Raw genomic sequence first — 17,358 nt, forward strand, 5'->3', positions numbered from 1 at the left:
CCTTTGTGAGATGTGCTAATATTACTTTTCAATTTCCAGCTGGCTGCATGGTGGAGAGGGATAAAATCATGACTGTGACTGGGATTTCCTTATTTTTATTAGTGGTTTGGGGATATGAAATGTTGTGTGAAGGCATTCAGTATCCATTGCCAGCTTGCCCTTACTGGGGCAGAGAGCCTGCAAGTTACACATCTTGCAACAACTCTTTCCAGCAAGTGAAGTTATATATTTTTTCTGGCTTATCTGCAATAGACTGGGGGTGTAGGCTTGCACCTGCAAACCAATTATAGCAATATTCAGAGAATGAGGGAGATAATGTAGTCAAGCAACTGGGAGCATTTTGGGACCTCATTGTGACACACGTGCTTATTATACTATCAAGGGGTAGAATAAGGATATAACAGATAAGTGCCCTGCCATCCTTATCAGTGTGGCAGCCCTTTGGGACTGTGGGCTGTTAAAAATAGTGGCAGTGGCATGGAGGTGTAGAGGAGGTGAGGCAGATAATCCATTCAATGGGATCTATTGATTGAAGGGCTGTGACAATGCTGGTGCACACCCCTCCTCTGTAAGTCAATGGTTTGTGATGGACAGATTTAAACATGGGGCAGGCAAGCAATACTATAGCATTAGGCTACAGGAGTCTGCTGATGGTCTGCAGACAGCATAGACAGACAGCTTTCATACTTGTCTGGATGGTGGCCCCCTCTAGTCAAATCATACAAATGTCAGAGGCCATACTGCCTACAGACAAGGGAAGGAATAGGTAAAACCATTTGAGGGATGCAAATGGTTGGCAAACAGAGAGATAAAAGCACACTGAAAAAAAATTCAGTTGTCATATCACTCTATATCAGTATTCACCCAGTGTATATATTCTCCATTTATTTCTAAGCCCATTCTCTTATATATCAGTAACTGTCTATTTTAGTTTTAATACCTTATTTAGATCATGGGTGATCAAATACACCCACAAATACAATCAAACATGATACTTTATATGGCCCTAGCCTTAAACAACTTTTCTAGTGAAAATATGGATTCAGATATACTTCTTCTGGATACATGGGCATCTTTGAAGATCACCTTATAGGTATTCTTATTAGAAGGGTTGTAGATATTAAAAATAAATAAATATATACATAACTGCATAGGTAAACAGACAAATAATCAGACAAATTATTAAACATATACATATTTAAAATACATTAGAATCCTACATAACATTTCTAGACTGCACTGTGGTCCTAAACTGAATCACATCCATGAAGGAAAATTGCAAGGAGCCTAAGTCAGAATGCTTACCTAGCTGTGGTGATGCAGCAAACTCTCATGAGATGAAAATGACAGCTTTATTTTTCTTTATTGGTATACTTTCCTTCAGAGTACTTGCTAACATCCTGAAACCCAATAAATATAAAAATAGCATCAGTTATATTTACTTGGATGGTTCCATTACCATGACTGATATTAAAATCACAACTTCCTTTGAACAAACATAAACCAAGTAGCCCTGATGTAGAAATATATAGCTGCAATGCAGAAGCCTATATAAACCAAATATCATACCTCATTCTCTCAGAAGAACAGGCCAGTATAATTGCCAGTCCATTCAAAACCAAAGGAATACCGTTTGTTATATTCAGACAAAAAATGTCTAAGACATATAATACTTTTAACTGTTATTCTTACTTCTCTCACCAGTTGTCATCAGAACTGTCTTTGGTTATTTATAAAACTCTACAGCTATACCATGGAAAAGGAATTTCAAACTTCATGCATCTGTCAAGAGGCAATCTCATCAATAAACCTAACACAAAGCTTAATATGAAGGGATGTCATTAATTATAACTCCTCCAATCTGAAAAAATAAGATATTAGCGGCCATTTAAAAAGTCAGCCATTTTAACTACAAACTCACTCATGTTGATGCTGATGTCATACAATTAAATGCATGATAATGGTTTTGCTGTATCCAAGGTGTTCAGCAAGAAAAAAAATATTGTACTGACTTGACCCGTAAAAGTTTTCCAGAATTGTGATAACTTCTTTGAATGTATTTCCTGTCTAGAAAATATAATATTGTACTGATTTGACCCCTAAAAGTTTTCCAGTATTGTGATAACCTCTTTGAATGTATTTCCTGTCCTTTATAGAAAAATAATTGTTAGACTACATGAATGCCTTTATTGTGGAAATTATTCTTGCCTATGTGATGGCCTTAGAGATGATAATACTGCACTAGTCCTGGATAACACAAAAGCTTTCAGTACTGTAAATGTCTTTCTGCTTTTTCAAACATTTGATGGTTTTCTACCTTTTCCATTAGGGAATGCCCTTCTCTTTTCTTTTTGACAGATATTCCAATCCATGTATATAATAACCTTACTTTAGCTGCATTATACTGTTTAGTGCATTACATCCTGATTGCTGGTGGTGTGTAGCAAGCAAATCACTTCCTTGCTTAAACAGTTCATCTAAACAGAAAAGCAAAATGATTTCTTCAAAGATTCTAATCCAAAAATATCTATTTTGGCAGTTTTGGATGTATATATAGTAGCTATAACTGCAAAAACTTTGAATTAGACTTGTGTTAATCATACTACTCTGTGGGAAGAGTTAATACTAGGAAAGCCTCCATAACTAGGAAATAGCTTTAATCGACATTCCATCACAAGCTAATTGCATGCTTCTGAGACTTTTTATTTTTTTAGAATCAGAATCAACAACATTGACAAAATGTTTTTAGAATTGTAAAGGGTTTCCCATATTTTATAGTGAACATGAGATGGTTTAACTCACTACAAAGGCTACTGCTTTCACATTTATTTAGCAAATGCTAAGTTACTTTTCAATAGATGCATTTACTTATGATGACAATAGGATGAACATACTGTGTAGAATGGTCACAGCTAAGTAACAGCAGTTCAACTGCATCTAGCATGAGGTGGGCAATTTGTCTACTGTAAAGCAGCTGCATTAGGTTGGAGGGGAGGACTATACAACAGATTAAAGTATATAAAGTGTGTACATTTTGTTTGATGAAAATAAAAAGGAAAGTGAGACAAGCTGAAGAGAAATGAGCTAGTGGATGGGCTGCAAACATGAAGAGGCATCTCATATCTTTCCTTTTTTCAGTCGTGTGAAAAGTTGATTAAACTCTATCAAAACAATTCTGTGAGTTACAATTTACTAGTTACCATTTTCTACTAAAATCCCTCTATAAGTGTTTTCTATGAATGTATCAACAAAGATTCAAATTTTGGGCGCTTTTCAGTTTTTCTGTGGTTACATGATCATGAAATTAGCATAGTTAAGTAAGAGTTGTACTGAGATGAATTAAAATATCTTTTCACTATTTTTTAATTTAGACAAAGTTTCATCAGGGTTATTTAACCTAGTTGTAGCTTGGAAGAGAAATTCTTCCATGATTCATTCCCACAAACTTAACCTTAGGTGGGTTGACTAACCACATCTATTTAAGACCATTGTCTTATCAGTGCTCTTTCATTAGCACAATTAACTTTCCTTTCTGCATGTAGCTCTGTTATTACTATCTAAAACAAAGACTCTTTCAGTTGTTTACTTTTCTCTTGGTTATTTGGGGTATGGTGACACCTTTTAACAGTCATAAAGCAATGATATGATGTCAATTTACTCAGATACTATAGTCCTGTAGGATAAATATTGTCAGATATTTTCATTTGAGATTGAGAAGTTTTGAGTCTGTGCTGTATCCCACAGTCCCACATTTTGAATCTATTTACCTACACACACACGTGTACACACACACACACACACACACACACACACACACACACACACACACACACACTTAAAAAGACCAATATTCCCTGGGTAAAAGCCTTTTCTCCCTGAGAGAGCATTCAATTTAAAATGAAGTAACTCAAAATGACTTTACAAAACTATAAGTTAAATGTATATTATTCAGACTAAAGCAATATATATATATATATATATATATATATATATATATATATATATATATATATATAAAGTAAAGATGATACCATAAGAAAAGCAGTTTTCGGTGTATGACACTATATATTGCATGTTTACCAACAGATCAATTTGGCAAAACACAAAATGATATATAATTATAAAGTCTATCATATATTGTGTAGTTTATGTCCCATTTAAGTACGTTTTTTTTCTAGTATAGATCCTCTCCAAATATAAAAGATGTCTGAAGTATAAAAATGTATAATCTTAAACCGGGCTGCCTTTTTTAACAATTTAACAATATATCTTACACTTTATATTTTTCTTATTCACAGGTGCTGCATACGTTAACTGACGTGATTCCAGAGACAGAATATGATGATAGACAAATGGGTCTGAAACTGATAAAATATATATTATTGGCAACAGTTATTGTGCTTAGTTTTTCCCTCTTGCTTTATAAAAGCTACTACATTTAAGGCAAAGATTAACACTGTAAAATCAAATTCAGCTGCCATTAATGTGATTTAGAATAAATAACTGAAATCCAAATATGGCTGTCTAGTTTCAACTCAGATCATTCAATGTAAATAATGATCATTCTGATATCCAAATATAGTATTGCTTTTTAACTCTTGTTTATAGACCTGTTTGCTAATAAAACTGCTCATTTAGCACCACATCTTTCTGTCATTCTTTAATAAATTATAAGTACAGCTAAACATCTTTATAAAGGTGATGACAAAAGATATGTTGTATAATTCAGACAGTAAAGCTAGCAAAACTCACCACAAGAATAGATATAATTTCTCATCTGGCATTACCTTTGTGTGAGCTCCATAACATTAAGTTCTATGGAACTCACTGTAGGTGCAGACACAGTGCAACCCATGGGGGGAGGAGACACTAACCACACAGGTTTCATAGAAATGTTTGGTTACAAAACATCACTGAAGGGGTAAAGACCTGATACACATTAAGCACTCCTGCAAGAAAATGTCTGAAAAAAGGATTACAATAAGAAGTTTATTCCATACCTACTATAGTCAAAAGCCTTATAGCAGTGCACTCACATTCCAGTATCAGTCTTTACAGCAGACAATTGAAAGGCTGCAACTGAGAAGGTTGCAAGTATTGTAAAGTTACAGGGCATCACTGAAAGTTACCCTCATCAGATGGAGACCAAAGTTTTTTCAAATTACCTCAAACATAAAAGCATTTACAATGATGAACTTACAAAAAAAAAAAAAAAACAGACATAAAAAGGCATACCAAAATTGAAATGGGGAAGATGGTGGTTTAAAATAATAAGATTCAAAAAAGGGTATAACATTTTTATGGCTAAGATGACTAGCTTAAAGGAAAGCATTATATGACATAGGTTCATAAGTGTTTACTAGGCCAATGACCACAAGGGCCTTTTTAAACCTAGAGATGCACCCCAGATCTCTAACAAGTTTGGTACCCTTGATAATTGTAAGCAGGGGGTTGGGAAATTAATCCTTTACAGTAGGGGCCAGGGAGATGAACCATTTACAAGCTGCCTGTTCCCATCAGAGACATAGGTGTCAAATCAGGGATGGATTTCTTGTTTCCCATACAATTGTCAAAGTTGTACTTGAACTAGGTTAGGGAGGAACTCTGCTTTACATGGATGGGGAGCTGTTTCAGAGAAGGGTTAGTCTCTTGGATGCATACCTGTCTCTCCACCAAGGCCCTATTTAAATCACAGGCAACCATTGAGTTTTAGAATGGGTGTATCACTTAATTTCCTGGTGACTTTCACAATGTCTGAGTAGGCTACAAGAAATTACCTTTGGGGAAGGAGACCAGAACTGCTAAGGTACCCTGAAGTATAAGTCAATAGCTTCCTTTTTCTGTTGGGTAGATGTCCAAGTTGAACTGTTAAACAAATAACTGAAAAGAAGGCCATGTTGCAACTTCACAGAAATCATTAATAACTACTCTGAAAAGGATACAGATATATTACAAGCACTTAAAATCGGGTTTTAATTAGCTTAATCAAGAACTGCTAACCTCTGAGAAGCAGTGTGTCTTCTCATCGGCCTGTCTCTTTTATTGGGAATAAAAAAAAATAATAGCTAATTTGTTTGATAGAATTCTCTTGCACACTCAAAGTAAGTAAAACATTGTCTCTGATGGTCTCATTAACACAGGAGTTTGAATATTTATCTACTGGAATAGATAGAATAACACTAGTGGGACCTTTACATTAAATGCAGCCTTTGAACAAAATAATCTTAGTACCCATATTTTAAAGCATGATTACCAACAACAGGTATCAGTGACAAGAGAAAATTAAATTGGATTCCACAAAAAAGCACTGAAAGCATAAATAATTCATTCCTTTGAGGGAATAAAGTAAACCAAGAATAGCAAGGTAAGCCAGGTATTTCAAGAACCAAAGTCCTTTCTGTCCGACTATATCTAGTGTAATAAAGTGGCTGCATTATATTAATGCTTTCCATTAGAAACAAGGAAAATTCTAGTGTTAGTAGTATTAGATACTTTTGTCTCTGAAAAGAAATATTATCCATGTAAATGTATTCAAAACATCATTCTTTTGTCTTTGAGGTAACAACTATGAAGGAATGGATGCCAACTACGGCTCTGTTGTCTGAAAACTAAGTAGTCTCTAATAGACAGTGCATTACCACCCACCTAAGAAGGAAAAACTACTGGAGCTGCCAAAAAAGAATTGATAAAAAACACTGGAAAGTTGCTCACTGCCTTTACTAGAACTTTCAAAGTCATATGTATTTTTAAGGATAAGAATAATGCCACACTCCTTCCAAATCTGATGAAATGCATTCTAACATGTTTAAAAAAATGAATAAAGATAACCACCCCCAGGTGCTGAAGGCATTCATTTCTGTCAGTGGTAACTCTTGTTGAGAAAATGGATTTGGAGCCCAGTAAGGATCATCTAAAGCTGTCTCTGGCCCTCTATCTCATCCTATCCTGAGGGGTGGGTGTGGTGTCTATAGCTGGATGCATGATCATTGGTGGAGAGCAGAGACCTTGCAAGTTGCAAACTTTAAGTAGTGGGAGTGACAGACAATCTTGTCCACTGCTTGTGAATACCATATAATGTGTGTTAATGTCATTGCATGTCAGTCAATTAGGGTTCCTGATCTGTCATTTCAGAACTATTGCTCCTAGTCCCTATTTGTCACTCCCAACATATGTCCTCCCTCCCTTTCCTATGACTTCTTAGCCACAAGCCTGTAGTAGGCCCTGGTTGGTTGGCACAAGGCTCTAGACAGAAAAGTTGGGGGGTCTGTATGGTAAAGAGAAACATCAGGGATTACTAAAAATGAAGGCATTGAGATTGCTGAAGAAGACAGAGTGAGAGTGAATAACTAATTGGAGGCATGTGATAGGAGGAAAATGGTGGTGCACAAAATAAAGTGAAGAAGCTGGACAACGATCTGAAGTTTAAACTGTGTTCATCTTTTAAAGACCTCAAAAAATAAATTAAAAAAAGTAAATAAATAAAAACTTCTGTGAGCATGAGTCACTTAATGTTGAAATTTATTTGTATTTATTTATTTATTTTTACATTTGTTAACCAGGCATGTCTGACTGAGCATAAGACCTTTTCATCAGAGGTCCAGGGAGAAAAGCTCCATGCAGAAGAATTATCAAAGCAGAAATAACACAAAGTACAGAAAACTTCAAACACATGGCAGACACTAAATACAGAAGGTTACTATAGATACAGAAAAATTCTCAAATATAATACAAAGGGGACAGATAGTTTTAAAGTATAGAAATTTTAGCTGCATTATACCGTTTAGTGCATTACAGCCTGAATACTGGTGGTGTATAGCAAGCAAATCACTTCCTTGCTTAAACAGTTAATCTGAACAAGAAAGCAAATATGATTTCTTCAAACATTCTAATCCAAAACTAGAAAATTTGGCAGTTTTAGATGTATATATAGTAGCTATAACTGCAAAAACTTTGAATTAGACTTGTGTTAATCATACTATTCTAGGGAAAAAGTTAATAATAGGAAAGCATACATAACTAGGAGCTAGTTTTAATGGATATTCCCCAACAAGCTAATTGCATGCTTATGAGACATTTTGATTTTTCTAGAATCTGAATTATCAATGTTAAAAAGTCTTTAGAATAGTAAAGGGGTTTCCCATATTTTATAGTGAACATGAGATGGTTTAACTCACTACTGCTTTCACATTTATTTAGCAAATGCACAGTTATTTTTCAATATGTACATTTACTTATGATGAAATAGCGTGAAAATACTGTGAAGAATGGCATCAGCTAGTAAACAGACACAATGACCTGCCTTTTCAGCTGCCAGAATCTTCTCGGCTGGCAGCACCTTTGGGAGGAAGGTTGGCACTTTTCAAAGAAAACTGGAGTTTAATTACCCAAGACAGATGGGTATTGGATATCATTCACCACGGTTACAGGTTTTATTTCCATACCTTGCCTCCTTTCAAAGGTATGCCAGACATTCCTCCTCAACAAAGGAAAGAGGCTCACAAGCAAATTTCTCTGTTGCTCCAAATAGCCATTCAGCCGTTCCTGTGCCAGAAAGGGCCTAGGATTTTATTCTCGCCTGTTCCTAGTACCAAAAAGGGGAACACGTGGAGACCAATTTTGGATCTGTCTATCCTCAACACTTATCTGGACATTCCCAAGTTCAAAATGTTGACGTTACAACAGCTTTTACCTCTGCTGGGCAAAGATCACTGGATGGTAACTTTGGATCTCAAGGAAGCTTACCTTCATGTTCCTATCAGACTAATTTGCAGGAAATATCTGCGTTTGAGCTGGGAATTCTCATTATCAGTTCTCTGCATTGCCCTTTGGCTTATCTACTGCGCCCAGAGTATTCACAAAGGTTCTGGCTCCAGTGATAGCTTTCTTCAGGCTAAAAGGAATACAAATCTATCCTTATTGGCTCAAGGAAGGGACGTGCTTCTTCAGCATTTGGAATATGTGATAGCAGTGCTAAGATGCCTAGGGTATTCTGTGAACGAAATAAAGTCCAGTCTAGTACCCTCTCAAGACATGTGCTTTCTGGGTGTGAGACTGAATACAGCAACCCAGATGGCCTTTTAACCCCCGGAAAAACAAAAGAATTTTTCTCTTTACTTCCATCAACTATCTCATCAGTCCGGCTCACTGCAAGGACAGTCCTTCAAGCCTTAGGGTTCATGGCATCTTGTATTCTGGTACTTCCCAATGCCAAACTGCATATGAGGAAGCTACAATGGTATCTCAAAAATGTATGGACACAGCACTGCCAGGATTTGGACACTGTCATTCAAATAATACCTTGCATTCAAAAGGAATTTTTGTGGTGGGCTCAGGAATGTCACCTAAACAAGGGACTCTCTGTGACCCGCCAGAGGCGGTCAGATTCTAACGACAGATGCCTCAGACACAGCTTGGGAGCTCATCTGAATGGAAAGTGGATACAAGACAAGTGGCCTGCCAGACTGCAGCATCTATATCAACATGAAGGAGATGTTAGCAGTCCAGTTTGCATTACTGGCTTTCAAGGATTTACTTCTTCCAGGGCAGGTGTTGATTCTAACAGACAACACAACTGTCATGTGGTACATCAACAAACAAGGGGAACACATTCTTATCCTCTATGCAGGCAAGCAATGATTTTGTGGAGACTGCGTTGCTTGCAGCTGAATCTTCAAGCAAGGTTTCTGCCAGGAGCACAGAACTCCTTAGCAGATGTGTTAAGCAGGCAAATCATGGATCCCCACGAGGAAACTGGATCTTCATGTATTTCAGACATTGACAGTGTCATGGGGAACTCCAGACATAGATCTGTTCGCTTCTCCACTAAACCACCAGCTGCCAAAGTTTTGCACGAAAAGGTTTCATCACACAGCCTGGAAAGTGGATGCCCTTTCTTTCAGTTGGAAAAATCTTCATGTGTATGCCTTTCCACCTCTGCCTCTCCTCCCAAAGGTACTTCTAAAGGTCAGACAAGACAAGCCAAGGATGATTTTAATAGCTCCGGATTGGCCTCGGCAGCACTGGTACCCATTGCTGAGGAGTCTGGTAAGGAAGCCTCCTTGGCCCTTACCTTTGCTTCCACACCTATTGTCTCAGAAGGACGGGCATCTGCTCAATGTCAAGCTTCACTCTCTTCATCTAACAGCTTGGCATATTCTGTTTTGAACCATAGCAGGTCTCAGCTTCCTCAACAAGTTTTGAATGTGATTTTGGAAGCCAGAAGACCTAGTACAAGGAAAGTGTAATGAGGAAAATGGAAGAGATTTTTATTTTGGTGTGCAGCAAAGGATTTGGATGTTTCTGAGCCGAATTTGAGTGTGGCTCTTCAATATCTTACTGAGTTATTGGACAAAGGTTTGTCTTTCTCTTCCATTAAGATTCATGCTGCAGCAATTTCAGCTCACTATGATTGTGACCCACCATTGTTTTCTCATCCTTTGTTCAAGCAATTTCTTAGAGGGGCAAAGAATATAAGACCCCAATGAGCTCCTACTCCTGCTTGGGACCTCAATTTTGTGTTGAGAAACTCACTCTACAACCTTTTGAGCCTGCAGCTACTGCTGAATTGAAATATTTGTCATGGAAGACTGCTTTTTGTTAGCCATTGCATCTGCAAGAAGGGTGTCTGAATTGCAGGCCCTTATGGCGGTTGAGCCTTTCCTGATTTTTCATAAGGATAGGGTATCTTTACGTACTAATCCTTCCTTTATGCCTAAAGTGGTTTCTAGTGTGGCTTTAAACCAAACTATTCATTTGCCTACGTTTTATGCAGATCCTCAAAATAAGGGGGAAAAGATTTTGCACACTTTAGATGTACACAGGGAGTTGCTATTATTTAAGCAGGACTAAGGATTTTAGGCAGTCTCAGCAGTTGTTTGTTTCTTTTGCTTTGAGTTCTCAGGGCAAGCCTGTGTCAAAACAAACTATTTCTAAGTGGATTGGGTTTTGCATTGCATTTTGTTATTCCCATCATGGCAAGGAGATTCCAGCTGGGATTAGGCCTCATTCCACTAGGGCTACTGCCACTTCTACAGCATTTCTAAGGGGTGGCAACTAAGGATATTTTGGAGGCAGCTACTTGGAGTTCAGTGCATACTTTCTCTAAGCATTACCACCTTCCTCTCTACTCTAAATCTAGGGCTGGTTTTGCCACGGCTATTTTGCAGGGCATGTTGTCAGCTCCTGCTTCCTTATGATTTGCCAGCCTCCCTTACCTCTGCTTTGGGATTCTACCCAAGTGTTAGGACTGCAGCAATGTGGTATGAAGAACATAGTACAGTTTTGTACCTACCATAAATGTAGATGTTCAAGATCCACATTGCTGCAGTCCAATTTACCTCCCTCCTTCCCTCTGTGTTTAGGGGTGGTTGTGTGGGTGAGGTTATACTCTTGTAAATTTGTATATATTGTATATATATTTGGGGCAGGAGTGTGTGGTGTTTTTTTGGTTTTAGCCTTATCTTTTAGGTCTTCTGACATCTGGGGCAAGAAAAGACTGAGGATATGACGTAGGTCATGCGCATTTGTACCCTGACGTCCTGACGTCAGACTAATGCGCCATGACCGACGTCAGCCATATACTTTGGTATTCGGGCCGACTGGGACAGCGGACTACCCAAGTGTTAGGACTGCAGCAATGTGGATCTTCGAACATCTACATTTATGGTAGGTACAAAACTGTACTTTTCCCATACAATTGTCAAAGTTGTACTTGAACTAGGTTAGGGAGGAACTCTGCTTTACATGGATGGGGAGCTGTTTCAGAGAAGGGTTAGTCTCTTGGATGCATACCTGTCTCTCCACCAAGGCCCTATTTAAATCACAGGCAACCATTGAGTTTTAGAATGGGTGTATCACTTAATTTCCTGGTGACTTTCACAATGTCTGAGTAGGCTACAAGAAATTACCTTTGGGGAAGGAGACCAGAACTGCTAAGGTACCCTGAAGTATAAGTCAATAGCTTCCTTTTTCTGTTGGGTAGATGTCCAAGTTGAACTGTTAAACAAATAACTGAAAAGAAGGCCATGTTGCAACTTCACAGAAATCATTAATAACTACTCTGAAAAGGATACAGATATATTACAAGCACTTAAAAATCGGGTTTTAATTAGCTTAATCAAGAACTGCTAACCTCTGAGAAGCAGTGTGTCTTCTCATCGGCCTGTCTCTTTTATTGGGAATAAAAAAAAATAATAGCTAATTTGTTTGATAGAATTCTCTTGCACACTCAAAGTAAGTAAAACATTGTCTCTGATGGTCTCATTAACACAGGAGTTTGAATATTTATCTACTGGAATAGATAGAATAACACTAGTGGGACCTTTACATTAAATGCAGCCTTTGAACAAAATAATCTTAGTACCCATATTTTAAAGCATGATTACCAACAACAGGTATCAGTGACAAGAGAAAATTAAATTGGATTCCACAAAAAGCACTGAAAGCATAAATAATTCATTCCTTTGAGGGAATAAAGTAAACCAAGAATAGCAAGGTAAGCCAGGTATTTCAAGAACCAAAGTCCTTTCTGTCCGACTATATCTAGTGTAATAAAGTGGCTGCATTATATTAATGCTTTCCATTAGAAACAAAGAAAATTCTAGTGTTAGTAGTATTAGATACTTTTGTCTCTGAAAAGAAATATTATCCATGTAAATGTATTCAAAACATCATTCTTTTGTCTTTGAGGTAACAACTATGAAGGAATGGATGCCAACTACGGCTCTGTTGTCTGAAAACTAAGTAGTCTCTAATAGACAGTGCATTACCACCCACCTAAGAAGGAAAAACTACTGGAGCTGCCAAAAAAGAATTGATAAAAAACACTGGAAAGTTGCTCACTGCCTTTACTAGAACTTTCAAAGTCATATGTATTTTTAAGGATATGAATACTGCCACACTCTTTCTAAATCTGATGAAATGCATTCTAACCTGTTTAAAAAAATGAAGAAAGCTATCCACCCCTCAGGTGTTGAAGGCATTCATTTCTGTCAGTGGTAACTCTTGTTGAGAAAATGGATTTGGAGCCCAGTAAGGATCATCTAAAGCTGTCTCTGGCCCTCTATCTCATCCTATCCTGAGGGGTGGGTGTGGTGTCTATAGCTGGATGCATGATCATTGGTGGAGAGCAGAGACCTTGCAAGTTGCAAACTTTAAGTAGTGGGAGTGACAGACAATCTTGTCCACTGCTTGTGAATACCATATAATGTGTGTTAATGTCATTGCATGTCAGTCAATTAGGGTTCCTGATCTGTCATTTCAGAACTATTGCTCCTAGTCCCTATTTGTCACTCCCAACATATGTCCTCCCTCCCCTTTCCTATGACTTCTTAGCCACAAGCCTGTAGTAGGCCCTGGTTGGTTGGCACAAGGCTCTAGACAGAAAAGTTGGGGGGTCTGTATGGTAAAGAGAAACATCAGGGATTACTAAAAATGAAGGCATTGAGATTGCTGAAGAAGACAGAGTGAGAGTGAATAACTAATTGGAGGCATGTGATAGGAGGAACATGGTGGTGCACAAAATAAAGTGAAGAAGCTGGACAACGATCTGAAGTTTAAACTGTGTTCATCTTTTAAAGACCTCAAAAAATAAATTAAAAAAAGTAAATAAATAAAAACTTCTGTGAGCATGAGTCACTTAATGTTGAAATTTATTTGTATTTATTTATTTATTTTTACATTTGTTAACCAGGCATGTCTGACTGAGCATAAGACCTTTTTCATCAGAGGTCCAGGGAGAAAAGCTCCATGCAGAAGAATTATCAAAGCAGAAATAACACAAAGTACAGAAAACTTCAAACACATGGCAGACACTAAATACAGAAGGTTACTATAGATACAGAAAAATTCTCAAATATAATACAAAGGGTTTTCTTGCCCTAGGTAAGAATTTGATGTTCTGCGGCTTCGATATTGTCAGCATTCGAGGTTTCAGATTTGATGAAATGGCGTTCAATGTTGTGCGGTTTCACGCTTATGATATAAACCCAGTCAAAAGCAATCAATCAGCAAGCAATGCAGTAAGTGTGTATAGAAAACATAGGCTAATAATTATAGATTCACAGAAATCTCAGAAATACTTTACAAAATAAAACAAACTGCAAGCCATGGAGTAAAGAAATATGAAATAAAAATACAACTAAGTAAGGTGCTGAAAAAGGTAGTACATAGGAGGAACAGAAAAGACCTTAAAACAGCAGATTGTATTTTTCCCTATAGTACTAGAGGAGGTTTAAATATGAATGGGCATGAGAATTAGAATACTAAAGGGAATTGAAAACATTACACTAGTTTTCTACATGTGTTAGGAGAAGGGGTGAAAGTGACAGGTATGTGAAAAAAAGGACGAGTGGGAACAGAGTAGTGGTAGGATAATTAGGAATTTGGATATGGGGAGGTAGGATAGAGAGAACAGAATGTGAGTTACCTGGGGAACAAAGACAAGTTAGGGGTTTGAGCAATGGATGAGATAGTTAGATTGGGTTTTGGCAGAAGCAGATCCATGAGTTCAGTAGAACTCTTTTAATGCTTTTTTGAAGTGGAGTATATTGGATATAGTTCTGATGGTCAGAGGAAGTTTCTTTCAAGCTAAGGCAATGGCGCAGCTGTATAGATGTTGTCCAGTTATTCTTTTGTGCTTGTAGATTGTCAAGAAAGAATGGTCAGAGCTCAGGTGACAGCGATTGGGAGTATAGAGGGAGATAAGGGATGAAATGATGGGGCAGGAGGTAGGTTTGTTAAGCATGGAGTGAAACACAAACACAAACACAACACCAGGATCAGATATAATCACTTTAAGGATATATCCGGTACCTCCAAGGTCCTGGTGTTGTGTTTCACAATATTGGAAGACGTAGTGTGTGTTTTTTAATAATGGAGTGAGTAAGGAGCAGTTGAACTAGTAGGAGCTGGTGGGGTAGTTCAAGCCAGTTTAGGGATTTGAGAGGAAAGACAGTGGTGTGAGTTGTAGGGTCGATTTGCAGTGAACCTAGACTTTGTTATAACCGAGTTCAAGTTTATACTTAAGAGAGGATTGTAGGTTGGTTAAAAAGCATAAAGTAGACTAGGAAGAAGACAGGCATAGCCTAAGGAAAATTTAGAGTCCTTGATTAAGAATTATCTGTTTCTGCAGAGCAAGCCTAATCTCTGGTGAGTCATGTTTATCCAATTTTGGATGTGAAGATAGAATTTTAGTTGATCATTGAGGATAGGGCCCAGGAGTTTGGTGTGTGCTTCTATGATTATTGCAGCATTGTCAAGCAATGTGATAGTAAATGAAGATGTAAGATGAGAAAGAAATTTTGGGAAGAATCAGAGCAGTTTGTTTTTTGGAGGGGATTGAGTACCAGTTGATTGTCAGTTAGCCACCTTTTGACAGAGTCAAAAGAGTTTTGGGTTAAAGTGTGGGGGTGTTAAAGATTATCAGTGCAGATAATAGTAGAATCATCTGCATATTGTATGAGAGGGGACCGACAGCAGGAAGTATGGAGACAGTTTGTGACTATATTAAATAGTAATGGTCCAAGAATGGAACCTTGAGGTGTTCCAGCATTAACAGGGAGGAAGTGTGAGAAGGAAGAGAGCCACTTGATGGATTGCTGTTGGTAAGGTAGCTGGAGAACCATTGGAGAGTAGGATTAAAGAAATCAAGATCAGACATTTTGTTGAGGAGCTTAGGGTGAGATATAGTATCAAAGCATTGGAGAGGTCTAAAAATAGACAAAATACTAGTTTATTGTTGTCTCTATCTTAAGAGATCAAATGAGGGAAGGAGATTAGAATAGTAGTCATGATATGGCTAGGCAGAAGTCATGTTGGGTAGGAGTGAGTGGATTTTCTTGAAGATGGTAATCAAGGAGCTGCTTCTGTATGCATTTTTCAAGTATTTTTGAGAGGGGAGGCAGAATGGCTATGGGCCAATAGTTTGAGAGGTCAGTGTAGTGTACTCCGTTGTGGATTGGTATTGTGTAGAACTGTTTCTAGATAGAAGAGACTGTAGATTCTTGGATAGATCAATTGATATGAATAGAAGCAGGGTAGGCTATAGAGCTAGCAAATAGGTTTAGGAAGACTGGTGGGAAGTTATCTGCTGAGGGAGTGCACAGCTTAAGTTTGTTAAGCAGTGATTTTATGTAGGCAATGGGAACAGGCTTGAATGCAAACATAGTTTTATGGCCTGAGGGAGAGAGAGGAATGGTGAGATTGGAAGCATTATTGGTTAGCTTACTGATAGTCAATGAAATAAGAGTTGAGAATAGTGGTGGTTTCAAGGGGAGAGTGGGGTAAGGGTTAGATATACTGGGGCTACCTGGGGAAAGAATCTTGTTAATGGTGTTCCAGAATATTTTTAGGATTGTTGTGATGGTATGTTTGAGACTTAAAGCAGAAGTTTTTTTATCATTATTGACCTGTTTTTTAGTGAAGTTTCAGAGTTCTTTATAGGTTTGGAGGTGGATATGGAATTTAGTTTTTAGCCAGTTTTTCCATGACTTATACCTCTTGTACATTAGAGTGTGAGTGGACTGTGAAAGCCAAGGTGTAAAGAGATATTTCACTCTGATTTCCTTAAGAGGAGCAAGGGAATTGAGAATGTCTAGAAAAGTGCAATTAAATTTGTGTACAGCATCTTCCAAGGGGTAGGTTTAAGAGGAAATGCCAGTTTATTGAGGAGAGTCTATTGTTGAACTCATCAGTGTTAAAGTTAGAGAAAATACAGCAGTCTTTGCATTTGTGAAGTCTAATTTGTTGAAGGGAGTAGCTTTGAATGCTGGTGGGAAGGTGGTCACTTACAGAATGAGGCAGTGTTTTGGGGGTGCGGTACAAGTTTGGATGGGATACTAGGATCCAGTCTATGATACAGGTAGAGCTAGTTGGCTTGCTGTAATGGGGAGGGATAGAAATTAGTTGTGTGAAGACATGGAGATTTATACTAGAATTAGTGGTCAATGTTTGGCAATTAATGTTGATGTCCACAAGATAACTGTTTCATAAGATATCTAGTGATTGATCTAGGAGAGAACATTTTCAAGAATGGGTATGTTATAGCCTGGGAGACATATACATACATATATATATATATATATATATATATATATATATATATATTTATGTATTTATACACATATAAAATGACACTCTTGACGTAAGTTGGTACACAATAAATGCTCACCCAGTTGCATTGTTTTTCTCCAGGACATGATCTTAGACTAGACAGCATTAGAAAATCAGGAGACTGGCATTCAACAATATCTAGATAACTGCCAATCAGTGCCCGTGTAGTCTTGGTCATATTAATGGCATTGCCTAGGGGCTTCCTTTCCACATCTTGTAGGATGGAATACTAACACAAAAGTATTATCT

General features: G+C 37.6%; 1 long non-coding RNA gene across 1 annotated transcript in view; it reads left to right on the plus strand.

The window, feature by feature from the left end:
* The window catches only part of LOC122802046, a 65,767-nt gene extending 61,122 nt beyond the window's left edge, over positions 1-4,645 (plus strand). The window contains exon 3 of the long non-coding RNA XR_006364857.1: positions 4,299-4,645. This is a non-coding gene — a long non-coding RNA (uncharacterized LOC122802046). The remainder of the gene's footprint in view (positions 1-4,298) is intronic.
* The last annotated feature ends 12,713 nt before the right edge of the window (positions 4,646-17,358 follow it).

The sequence above is a fragment of the Protopterus annectens genome, chromosome 5.part0, assembly GCF_019279795.1.
Source record: "Protopterus annectens isolate FY-2018-M chromosome 5.part0, PAN1.0, whole genome shotgun sequence".
Lineage (NCBI taxonomy): Eukaryota > Metazoa > Chordata > Ceratodontiformes > Protopteridae > Protopterus > Protopterus annectens.